The following is a 13033-nucleotide window of genomic DNA, read 5'->3' as shown; positions in this document are numbered from 1 at the left end:
GAAGAACTGGAACTTTTAGGAAGTGGAACCCTGATGAAGAAATTAAGAAAGGGAGACTTCACTCTCAGAAGTGAATGAAGCCAAGCCTCACTGGAGTTAATTCCCAAGAGAGCAGTCAGTTACAAAGAGCCACTCTGGCTCCTTCCAGGCCCTGCGTTTCCTGTCTCGCCGTGTTTTCCTCACTTGCTCCATCTCTGCAACACTGCCCACCAGGAAACCCTCTCCGGAGCAGAACAGATGCTAGGGCCCAAGCTCTTGAGTCTCTAGAACTATGATCTAAATACACTTTCTTTGTAAAGCATCCAGACTTACCTACTTTGTCACAGTAATAGAAGAGCTAAGCCATTAATGTCAGATCCACCCAGGATCCCCCAAGGAAGACTAGTAAAATAAATATTAACTGAATTAAGCAGAGCTTTTCTGTTGCCTGAGGACTCTGTCCACACTCCAGTCACCTATGCGGCCCTGGCTGGACACCAGCCATCTCCATCACGGGGCACATCTTGATGACCTTTTTTACCGCAGGAATGAACGCTGTTACTTCCCTCTGCCTAGGATGCCTTCCAAGCCGCTGCTGCACCTGGCACGCTTCCCACGCAGTCCCAGCTCCGATGCCGCCTCCTCCTCCCACAGGACCCTGCACATGCCTGTTAGCACTTATCACCCGTCTTTGTAATCATCTTGTTTACCTACCAGACAGCTCCTCAAGGGCAGTGGCTTTTGTCTGTGAAACCTCAGCTCCGTGTTTGGCTTGCCACGTTACACTTGCACAACAAATGTTTAGAAGGTGGTTAACAAACGAGACCTGGGCAGAAAAAGGGGAAGGAGGAAGCTAATCCAGAGCCTTACCACAGAGACCCAAACTCTACGGGGCTGTAAGTGGGTTTCACTAGGCGGCCGGAGGGGTGCCTGTTATTTCTTTTGCTCATATCTGAAAGATGGAGTTATCTTCTCTCCAGAGCCAGGATGACCAGACAGGTGTGTGCTGTGCTTGGGAAGAGCCTCAGATCGGCGCCCCTTGTACACACCTGTGCTCCACCCTCCGTGCGCAACCAACCCCTCCTCCTCACTCTCCCACCCCTGGCACAGGTGTCTCTGGGACTCTCCCAAACATGACATGACTATCTGTTCTCCACCCCTCTCTCCCTCTCCCTTTCCCCTCTCTTTCTTCCCCCTCCATCCCCCTCCCCCTCCCTCCCTCCTACACTGAGTACATGCACTCCTCTCTACTCATTACACCACTCAATGAAGCTCCCATGAGCCTCTGGCAAGGTGGCAGTCTCCCATCCAAGACCACCCAGGACACAAGCCAAGAGAGAGGCTCCAAACTCAAGATAGAGGAGGTTTTCAGACAGAAGATTCCATTGTAAAGAGAGGCCAAAGCTAGACTGTTGCCCTCAGCCAGATGTGGTGAGCCCGTGTACTCTGGGCAACTAAATACTCAGCCAAGGACACTGCACTAAGCTTAAAATATGGCGGTCTCAACCCTGTGCCCTGCTCTGCAGTGCTCTGCACAGAAGGGATGGCTGCCTTTCCCGTCACCTCCTGATCCTGATCCCTCTACCTACGGAGCACGTCTGGACCCTGCTCTGTACATGTGGGCGCTGCCCAGAAAGGAGAGCAGCAGAACCGGGGCTTCCAGAGAAGCACCGAGATGTTCGACCCACTGCTGCCACGCTGCCCACAATTACGACGAGCCTCCTCAGTCAGCACGGGCTCCTTACCCTCAGTCAGAACCTCCCATTTTCAAAGACAACAGCCAGCTAAGCCTCTCTGAGGGTCTTGCCCCATCTCGTCACGTTTTAACTGTGATACTGAGACGAGATTTCCTGACTCTCTCTGTGTTTACTGTGCTCAGGATATGTTTCCTACTGCCCTGCGAATTATTCCCTCGGGGAACATTCAGCTCCTTTGGAAAGGCATGACATTGAAACCCACTTTCCTGAGTGCCTTCCTTCAGGGGCATAACAAGGCTGGCCACCACTGATAAGCCTTGGACTGAGTGGACAGAGAAGCAGCATAGTCTAAGCTGTGTGACCACCACCACCACCCACACCACACCACACCCCCCGCCACACCTCCCTCGCCTCTGTTTCTCCATCATAAAGCACAGATAATACACCAAGTCTCATAAGTTACATTTCAGATTTGAAACAATGTATGCACGGCACATGGGACACAAGGGCTGACAGGTTGACTGACCTCCCTTACAAAACAGAAGCTCACACAACTATTATCATTTTTCATGCATAGTCAACTTGGGGGTGGAGAAAGCATAGTAGATTTTACCCTTGTTCTGAGGAAGGCTTCCTACCATGAATAATTACAGTCACGGAAGAGAAGACATGAGGGGGGTTGCTTGGACATTGGAGATGTTAAAGATGTCTGTAGTCTTAGAGCTAATGGTGTCTCACACACCTCGATTCTCTCTCCCAACCCTCACAACCTTATACTAAGCGTTTTTCTGAAAGAAGTTACTAAGCCTCGCTGAGGCTCATCTCCTCAGCCGCACAAGAGAGCTAACCTTTCAAGCAACACTGAGGGCACAGGAGCCTAGCCAGCCTGGGATGCTCTTCACCCTTCTGGTCCAAGCCTGTTTGTTTGGGTACTGCACCTGTTTAAGCACAGAGTAAAGCCCACCCTACAGCTAGCTCTGGAAGCCCCGCTTCTCCACTCCATGAACAAGAAGTGTAATCCCTTTCTAATGGGAATGACTGCCCCATGACTGACTCAGAAAGACATGTGACTTAAATCCAGCCTCTAATGTAAGATGGGAAGAGTGTGTGGTGTTCTTCCAGAAGCTTCCGAAGTCCTGAGAGAGTGCCAGCATCTGTCTATAGCCTTCAGGCCTGAAGTGTTAAGTCTGACAGGTTTGTGGAAATATTGCGGCTCTCAATGCTAATGAGAGCAAGGTACGCAGAACCTGGGGACCTGCTGCCCTCACTCAGGCATCCCAATGGTCAGCTCTAGGGCCCATCCTATGTCTAAAGTCAGATGTCACGACTCATAGTACAGGCCACAAGAAACACCTCCTGTTTAAGAAAATAATTAGTTTCCCGGTTGCCAGCCATTTTAGCTTAGGTTTTGTTACCTCAAGCTGAAATTACCCAGATACAGCCTGCATAGCCTAGGGAACATATTAAAAATGCAGGCTTTTACATTCTAATAGGGAAGGACACACACGACTACCACGAAGGGTCTTTCTGCTCCCCAAAGTTTAAAAATAACTGATTTTACAGGCCATGGTGACTCCAGAGAAGCGCCCGGCACACAGTCTGTATTTAAAACATCAACTCAGAGCAGACTTCCTAGAGAAAAACCATCCTGCCTCTCTACTTCCTGAGAAAAGCTACTATGGGAAGAAGTGATGAGGGGAATCTGGGCTGTTAAGTAAATCTCACCTCTTCCTCCCAGAGGCTACTTCTACACACTTAGGAAACCAGCTGCTAACATCTGGCCAAAAGCCTTTTCCCGGGACAAACCAACACTGCAGCGGCCTCTGAGCCACCACAGCTGGGGACTGGACCTGCCTGCCATGCTAACCACCGTCCACAGCACTAAAGGGCTCCAGGCTATCCGACTGGCCATCCCCATTCTCCCGGCAGCCTTTTTAACAGTATTAAAAGGTCAATTTCCGGGACTGGGGATTTCTTATCCTGGACCGATCAGCCCTGTGGCACCAGGAAGCTACAAAGGAAGTTAAAGTTATTAGATGAAAGGAAGAGCTACTGAGCTACCAGACAGAAGGGCCCAAAGGATCACGGTGCCTCCTTCGTTTCAGAGTGGGGGTGGGCCTGTAGCTCCCCTTTCTGCAGCACTGTCAGGGAGCGTGTTTGCTCAGGATGGCAGAGCTGACAGAGACTCCTTAGGTTGATAAAGAGACCAAAGGGAGGTGAAGGCGGTAACGTAACGTAGAGGATACCATCCGACCACACGGAGCAGGACAGCTAAGAGCAGTGAGGAACACCTCACCTCTGCTTGACAGTGTTAAAGCATTTGATGTTAGGTTCATTTAACTAATGTGGGCCTTTTATGCCTCAAATGCCTGTTCAAGAAATGCCTGAATAGCTACTAAATGCAAAACACCACACCAGGGACCGTATAAAGATCATAGATCCAACAGCACAGATAAGGCAAATGGAACAGAAACCAAAAAGCAAGCACCATCTTCAGACTTCTCCACATCCCTAAGCTCCACAGAGACCAGGCACCCTTTGCACCGTGTTTCCTCGGCACCCTAAGGTTAACACTCTTGCAACTCTCTGAGCGAAGTTCACAACATTTTCTTCCTAAGTATATATCTAACAAAGGTCTTGACACTAGGAAGCACTCACTGAACACTGGCTGGTATAAGAGACGATGGAGGGAGGAAGGGAGGGAGGGAAGGACAGAGGGAGGGAGGGAGGGAGGGATCACTGGAGATACCAAGGAATTGTGGCCAGTGAGTCAGGAAAGCCTTGCTGAAGGGCTGGGGCGTCTGAGCTAGACCTAAGGCAGTGGGTCTCTACCTGTGGGTTTGCACCTTTGTAGCTGCACATCGAGATATTTTACATTACGATTCATAACAATAGCAAAATTACAGTTATGAAATCATTTTATGGCTGGAAGTCACCACAGCATGAGAAACTACATTAAAGGGTTGCAACATGAGGAAGACTGAGAACTGCAGGCAGCCTTACAGGTTCCGGTCAGTGCAGGTGAAGCCCATTTCCTCCAAAGGTCCAAACACAAAGTTGCTGTCTGACAATTACTTCCAGTAAAAAAGTCTACTCCTGAACTCACTTGTCTTACAACTAGATGCCTTCACTTCCTACCACCTTTTGCTTCTTAGATAAACAGACATAAGCCCTAAATAGTAATTAATTAGTAAACTAAGGGAAAGACAGCAGCCTCGCTGAGACAGTGTAGCAAAATGAGAACACTCCGTTTGCATGGACGCGGTTTCCAGGACACACTGTTAAGTGATACAAGCAACTTATCTCCCCTTTCCCCTCTGTGCATGAACCTGCCTTCAGACATCTTGGAAGAAAGAACGCACAAGAAACTATCTATTGGGTGATATAAGTATTGAGAAAGAGAATGTCCCTGACCATAGGCTGGGGCAAAAAACAAACCCTGGAACTGCACTGGAAAAACGGAACTATGTGCCCACTCTGCCTAACTGAGCCCAGGGAGGGAGCAGACAGAAGAGGAGTAGCTACAGCCATCTGTATATTTTTAATAGTGTTCTGACTTCCAAACTCTGCTTATCAAACATTCGAAAAGTTAATCGTCTTCTATTAGACATGAAAAACATAAGGACTTTAGCTTTCCAACTTTTTCCAGCTAAAAAGGTCCGTTTGGCAACACTGCTGAATGGCCACCTCGAAGAGCTCCCCTAGACACAAAACCCAATCACCCAGCACTCGTCACACCACGTCTTTGCAGGACCCAAGAAAAGCGGCTGGGTGAGGAGGAGAGCTAGCTGTCCATGGCCTAAAAAGGCTGGGAGCCCGTGGGGGCTGCTAGGCTGGAGGGCTGGAGGGGAGACTCAACAGTGTGACACAGACACTGAGCAGCTCGGGGCTGACACAATCCCAACAATGGGGTGAGACCGATTCAGGACTGAATCGAGCGCTTTAGATTGTTTCTACTTAAAAAGGAAATGTATTGACTCCGATCCTCCTCACAGATCTGTCTTTCCTGACATCAGGCACATTCATAACCTATTTTAAATTCCAGAGGACAATGGCGGGTTTAAGAACGTGAATAGCTGAGGGACTTGCCAGGCCCTCGGAGAGTCTGGGCAGAAGCTTCATTGTCTCTTAATAGTTCAGGAAATGGGCACGTTGTAGTATTTCTTTTTCTTATCAATCATAACTTCCAGTTTGAAGACTGGGTGCTGGGAGAGCTGCCTGGATCTGGTTTAGAGACTTGGTCGTGTCATCTCATAACTACTCCCTGCGTGGCAGCCGCAGCTCCGGAGGGCAGGCTCGAGGGCATCCATCCCATCACCTGCCTCCAGACTCCCTGGTACCAGGCAGCTCTCCTTCCTAAAAGCCTGCTCAACCACGTCCCACTGTGGAGCCCTCAGACTCTGCTCCACGGGGCCTCATGGACTGCTGAGACATAAAATTCACCACCCACACAGGCATATTTGAAACTGGCAGGGGAGCCGTTAGCAATTACACTGGGAGAATGGCAAAACCACTCCCAGAAAGCAAGAGGGTGATCTCAGCCGTCCTCCCATGGGACGCCGTTGTTACAGAGCCTGAGTTCAAGCTCCCACCTTCTGATTCCATACACCTTCCTGTCTTTTGCAACCTGACCGAATCACAGGGTCCAGCCGCCAAAGGCTACAGCTGCCCAGCATGCCTTACACCTGCCACCTCTGAACGTGTGTGACTGTCTATTATGTGTCAGGAAAATAAAACCCTCAAACACTTCTACCTCTCAAGAAACACAGTCTCTCTCTTTTTCTTTCTTTTCTTTTTATTTGCCTCTCTGCCTCTGTCATCTGTCTCTGCCTGCCTCTCTCTCTCTCTCTCTCTCTCTCTCTCTCTCTCTCTCTCTCTCTCTGGGGTGTGTGTGTGTGTGTGTGTGTGTGTGTTGAGCATATAACGACAGAGCATTATTAGACTGAGCAGGCCCCAAACTTTACAAGTTTTCTTTGATTGTTTGGAGTGTTTTGGGTTTGGTTTGGTTTGGTTTGGTTTGGTTTGGTTTGGTTTGGTTTGGTTTGGTTTGGTTTTTTGAGACACAGTTTCGCTGGGTAGCCCCGGCTGCCCTGGCCCTAGCTCTAGCACTCACTCGGTAGACCAGGTGGCCTTGAACTCAAGAGATCCACCTGCCTCTGAGGGTTGGAATGAAGGCGTTGGCTACCTCACCCAACTACAGTTTGAATCTAAAGGCCTAAGTGTTGAAGACTTGGTCCCCAGCCAGAATGTTACTGGGGAATGGTGGCATGTTTAGAAGGCAGAGCCTAATGAAAGGAACAGAGACATGCCCATGACCAGGGCACTGGGCCCATCCTGTCTGTCTCCTGAACGCCATAAGCAATTTAGCTTCCTTCCTGTGCCTCCACCATCCTAGGCTGCTGGCCTTGATGCCAAGGCCAGATTGCCACGGGCTAAGACTTTTTAAACTATGAGCCAAATACACCTTTATTGTCCCAGGTATCTTATCACAGTGACAGGAAGGTGACCAGCACAACTCTCCTGGCCCAGTATTACAAATGACTTTGGGGAGGGTCACAACCTTAGTTCCTTCTGAAAAACTGAGGGAGGGGAGTACCTACTCCACGGGAAAGCCTTAGAAATGACATAAAATGACACCTAAAGATTGCCTTACATGGTCACTGTTCAACCACTGAAAACGGCCCTCAGCCAAGACTACAGTTTCCCATCTATTTCTGTGGCTTTTGATCTTTGCCCGTCTTCCTAAAGCGCTGTCCACCTGTTCAAAGCCTTTGGTCTGGAGGGATCCTTCGGGCTGGTTCAAAGGCATCTGAGGTTATAGTGAAGGAAACACACAGAGGACCTTTCAGACTCAACTCTTGCCCACACCAACTCTCTGGACAAAGGTCTCCATTGTTGTCTTAATACAAACTTTTCCACAGGGAGCCTGAAAATAGCTCTAAGGACCAGCCTTCAGACTTCCACTTCTCATCTCCACGCTGCCCCTGACCTCAACATATCCTCCCTCCTTCCGGCGTCCCAGTTTCCAAATCCGTCAATGAGGGGTCTGGCCATGAGGAGCTCTGAGTACCCCCAGCAGCAGTTACTAGGGTTTTGAACTATTCTGCAATGCTGTGCCATGAACAGGAGTTAAAGCCGTGTTTTAGGAAAGTGCTTAACCTGGGCATGAGCGTCACAGACTCGAGTCATTCTCTCGGGCCTACACTTCCAAGGCAGCTGGCAGAACAGCAGGTATTTATTGCCACAGCAGTTGGAAATGGAAGTAACATGAAATGCCATGCCACCACTAAGACCCTAGATAAACAAGTTCCTCCCTCCACTCCCACAACCTTATCTGTGGCCCAGGATAATAACAGAGGCCGAAATGATGAAAGGATTATTGTCCCAGTCTGCCTTTTTGTTGCTGTGATAAAACATCATGGCCAAATCTAGCTTGGAAAGAAAGGCCTCAATTGGGCTTACAGGTTAGAGTCCATCATGAAGGGAGCCCACGGAGGAGCGAGGCAGGAACCAAAGCAGAGACCACAGAGGAACTCACTCAGCTACCACGTGCCCAGAGGTGATGCCATCCACTATCGACTCTGGCACTGGATCAATTAGCAATCCAGAACATGCTCAACAGAAGTCCATCTGATAAAAGCCATCCCTAAATTATGTTCCCTTATCCCAGCCAACAACTGAAATTAGCCATCACAATTATGAAATCAAGACCAAGAAAGCACGTGAAGCACCTCGTATACACACGGAGCATTCAGAAACTATGCTGGACGCAGCGGCACTTGCTTTTAATCCCCGCACTCCAGAGGAAGAGGTGGATATGATTTCTGAGGTTGAAGCCAACCTGGTCTCCTGACTAGCCAAGGCTACACAGGGAGACCCTATCTCAAAAACAAGCAAGCAGACAGACGAGAGAGAGAGCACAGCCCATCCTCCTGCTTCCTGGACTCACTACAGTAAGGACTGGATCATAGATACAACTGTTCTCTCCTCTGGAAGTCCTTCCTCTCTCTCCCTGCTGCCCAGTCTTCAGGGCTCTGCCCCAGTCCTCCTCTGCCAGGCAGGCTCCTTCGCACAGAGGTTCTAAGATGGAGGCCATGGACGTTTCCCAAGAGCTGGGCGGTGGTGGCGCATGCCTGTGATCCCAGCACTCTGGGAGACAGAGGCAGGTGGATTTCTGAGTTCGAGGCCAGCCAGGTCTACAGAGTGAGTTCCAGGACAGCCAGGGCTACACAGAGAAACCCTGTCTCGAAAAAACCAAATCCAAAAAACCAAAAAAAAGTTTCCCAAGATTGGCCTTGTGACGGCAAGTTCAACAGGTCCTTAAGCGAATAATTTCCTTTCTGTGAGTTCGGGAAGATGGATCTCCTCTGCTCCGCCCCAGAATGAAGTACTTAATTTTCAACACTGGCATACAATGAGGCTATACATACATTGCATCAGTCTCAGAATTGTAAGATGACTCAAACCTGGTCACCAGAGTGCCTCCCCTGCCTCCTGCCCATCCTGTGAGGACAAGGAAGAGGACTATGTGGTTTCTTCTCTCACCACCTTGGGGTGGCCCCACATCCCCGCCTCAGATCTTTCCCTTTGCCCCAGAGCCCAGGGCTCTGATGACCAGAGAGTCTGAAAGAGGCCCAAACCGTAGTGGTGACTCTCTGGGGCTCAGGAAAGGAAGTGACTGACCTAAGATCTCTCCGCTGATTCAGAAGCAGAGCTGGCATAAGAACAGGGCTTTCCTGGTTCATGCGACTTTCTTCTCTCCTTCTGAACCCCCCTCCCCCTCCCCTCTCCTACCAAACCCGTTCCCACAAGGAAGCCTGCGCCGACCTCTACGACCTGCAACAACTGTGACTCCTCCACCCAGGCACCACTGCATAATCATGATCAGCCTACTGCTGTCTGTCAAACTGCCAGGGCCATAGAAATATGACCTCGCCAAACCACAAAATGACCAACATGGCCACGTCCCTTCTACCTCCAACCTTGGCGCTAGCATTCATCTCAAAACCATCCAAGTGCCTCTTGTCCTTGCACTTGAAATTCTCCTTTCCTTCCAATGCATGGTTTAAAGGGCACCTGCCCCTATCCTATCCCACCCCCACGTCCACCCCAGTTGTCTTGGACTCCTGGTCTAGAATGTCCTGATTCTTCTTAAGCCGTGTCCCCCATGCCCTCCCTGAAATCCAGGTCTTCTGGCACTCACTCAGCTGGGCCTCCCATAATACCTCGTATCAAGAAGATGCCCACTGAATGGCTTCCACAGTGAACTGTAATGGAATCCCTCTGGCTCTCAGGCCAGTCCGAGCTCCTGGGTGGCCTCAAGCTCCCCATATCCAAATGACCTCTTACTGTTCTTCCAAGATTGGATTTGGGCCCAGACTGAGTCAAATGACCTCTTATCATTCTTCCAAAATTAGGCTTTCTTCTTTAATTACACCTTATCTAGCCACACTCAACGTGGATTCTAATTACATAATTACTTCATGTCTTGGACTTAAGAACAAAGAACAAAAGAAAAAGGGAAAGAGTGAGCCCGATTACACAGGTAAGGAAACATATCGCGCACATGTGTGTCGCCTTCTCATTCATAAGCTCTGTTGTAGCCCAGAAGAGGGTTCATTAAGTCATACTAAGATAAAAACCATGCTAGGTAGAGAAAAACAAGAACGTCATAGAGTGGTCTGATGAAGGTTTTAGAAAAAGGCGACTCATTCACTGTACAATGAAGACTCCCAGAAAGCTGAATGACTGGAGCATGCTCAGTGTTTACCGCACGGTCCCACTACCCACCTCTGCACTGTTCTGGTGAATCCTTGTGCAGTGACCTCCTGAGGCACCTCTGGCACAATTCTCTCCTTCCCTACGAGCCCAGGTCTGTCCTGCCCAGCTTTTCCTACCTAGGATTCGCCATTCCCAAATGTCCCCCATCAGAGTAGGGGGCACCCTGCAGCCCTTCCTTCTGTCTCACACGCCAACCTTGTTACAGTATTTGCCCTCACTAAAGGCCTTCCATGCCACCTTGCCTTTGCACATGCTAGTGCCTCCATCTTCTACCAGGAATGCCCTCTGTTGGTTCAGGTACCACCCCTTCCTGTGTGTCCACGTGTCAAAGTCACCCTAGCTTAACACAGGTAATGTATGGGCATCGTGCATTAATGTAAAAACCTTCCACTTACCAATCTCTCTCTCTCTCTCTCTCTTTAAATTTTTTATCTTTCTGAAAGCAACAGCCACCAGTTTTCAATCACATCTTCCTGTTTGTTAAATAGCTTTAAGCATATTTACTTATGAGCTAATTATAAAATCTATATACTACTATGATGCATTTCTTTTAAAGAATAAATAGAACTTCAACAGATAATGGTTTTCTCCTGTACTTCAGTGGATATCTTGAAGACTGTTGAAGAAAGCAGAGTTGTTGTTGTTAGTAGTAGTAGTAGCAGTAGTAGTATTGGTGGTGGTGGTGGCGGTGATAGTGGTGGTGATGGTGGTATCATTTCTTTGTTTTCCTGGAATCTTGTATAGAACCCCAAAACTTAGCAAATAATCAAATGATTTAATTTACACTACCGCTAGGAGAACAGCTGCTGTGAGCCAGCTACTTGCTAGGAAGTGGTGGTGACAAGACATAGCCCTGCCATTCTCTTTAGGGCGCCAACAGACTGGTGGGACGGGCACACCGAGCAGCCTTACAGAGCAGCTGACACAAATGCTGTGGTGAGTGTTTTGCCCAGAGCTAGGGAACCATGACAGACGAAGAGTTAACTTAGTCTGCAGGGTCAAAGGTCTCCCTGAGCACATGGTGCTTCAGGTGAGATCGATCTGAGGATGATCAGAGCTGAGAGGAAGGGAAGAAAGAGTACCAGAGGCCAAGGAACCCACACATGCTGAAGTCCTGGGGCTGGATAGAGAGGAGTAAACACCAGGCCTCAGAGACCAACAAAACCAAAGAAGAAGCCAGCCCTAAAGGAACCGGAGTCTCCTCTCCTCCTGTCCAGCCCACTCCTGACCTCCAACCTGGGGGGGGGGGGTACTGGCTCAGCCCTACTCTCCTCCTAACCTCAAGGGAAAGCCTACAGGTAACCCCCAAACTTCCTACTCCATCTTTTTTGAGACGTACAAAAGCTCCCAAAAGATTCCTAAAAACTATGCAGGTTGCCATAGGTGCCACCAATCAAAGGCTCTTGGGCCATTTAATGACGTAGTAACTATTTTACATATTCTAGCAGCAGTCTCTCTGACTGGCCTACGGTGAAGGAAGGAAGGAAGGAAGGAAGGAAGGAAGGAAGGAAGGAAGAAAGAAAGAAAGAAAGAAAGAAAGAAAGAAAGAAAGAAAGAAAGAAAGAAAGAAAGAAAGAAAGAAAGAAAGAAAGAAAGAAAGAAAGAAAGAAAGAAAGGCATGATATTCACGAAATTAAGGACTCACTCAAAATAAATTCAAAAGCAAGTGCAGCCCACAAGGTCTGCACCCTGCAATCAAGGGCATCTTCCCTGAGGCTTCCTTGCGAAAGTCACCTGAGGAATGCAGAACCACAGGCCACAAGCTCCTTCTCTGCCGGAGGTGAGGAAGGGAAAAAAAAATTATTCACAACGGTGCTTCAGGTGAGCATTTAAATAGCCCAGAATTTTAATAATTAAAGATAACGCCAAGAACGTGGACTGTCATGCAGGCTGGCTGGCAGCCGTGGGGCCTCCCACAACAGCTGTCCTGACTAGGCACATATCTTCTATCGGTGCGCGGGGATGACTAATATTTCCCAGCTCCCAAGAGGCCTCGCCCCCTCACACCTGCCAGTGCCAGCTCACACAGGCACCGTGTGCCACAAAGCAAACATAAAATGGTCCGAGAAGGCCCGAGATACCTTGGTCGGGGTTTGTGGGTCTGGTAATCTCATTTTCACCATGAAACCCTGCGGAAGCCCAAGGCCCTCCCAGCTTCCTCCAGCGACTGTAATTTCAATCCCTGTTGGGATTTTGCTTTCTCCGGAGCCTCTGTTCTCTTTGTTTAGCTTAAAAACAGTCCCCATTCTGGCCTTAGCTTCTCTACCCAGATCTCTACCGACCAGGCCACATGGATCAGTGATTTAGATCTTCCAGCTCCAGTTCCAGCCCTACCTACCTCATCCCCTACCCTCAAGATCCTGCCAGACCCCTCTCACGATCCGCCATGCTCACTGCCCAGGAAGCAAGGCCAAGAGTGGAGGACGCAGTATCTGTGCTGCAACTGGCCTTGAAAAGATTCCCTAATAATGTCCCCATTTCCCACTCCACCTGCTAAAATACACTGTGAGCCTTGACGTCTGCTCACAGAAGACAGTCACCCCACACTGCCACTGCCCTGACTAAAGGCAATCCAC

At 49.2% G+C, this 13033-nt stretch overlaps 1 protein-coding gene across 9 annotated transcripts in view; it reads right to left on the bottom strand.

Moving 5' to 3' along the window:
• The window catches only part of Sorbs1 (sorbin and SH3 domain containing 1), a 223078-nt gene that overhangs the window by 196610 nt on the left and 13435 nt on the right, over positions 1-13033 (bottom strand). Inside the window, exon 2 of one of the 9 annotated variants that reach the window (XM_052186298.1) lies at positions 694-805. The exons of the other annotated variants lie outside the window; for them this stretch is intronic. The gene's annotated coding sequence lies outside the window, so the exon portion shown is untranslated. The remainder of the gene's footprint in view (positions 1-693; positions 806-13033) is intronic. 9 annotated transcript variants of the gene reach the window in all.

The sequence above is a fragment of the Apodemus sylvaticus genome, chromosome 1 (assembly GCF_947179515.1).
Source record: "Apodemus sylvaticus chromosome 1, mApoSyl1.1, whole genome shotgun sequence".
NCBI lineage: Eukaryota > Metazoa > Chordata > Mammalia > Rodentia > Muridae > Apodemus > Apodemus sylvaticus.
This window is presented reverse-complemented; position numbering and strand designations above follow the sequence as displayed.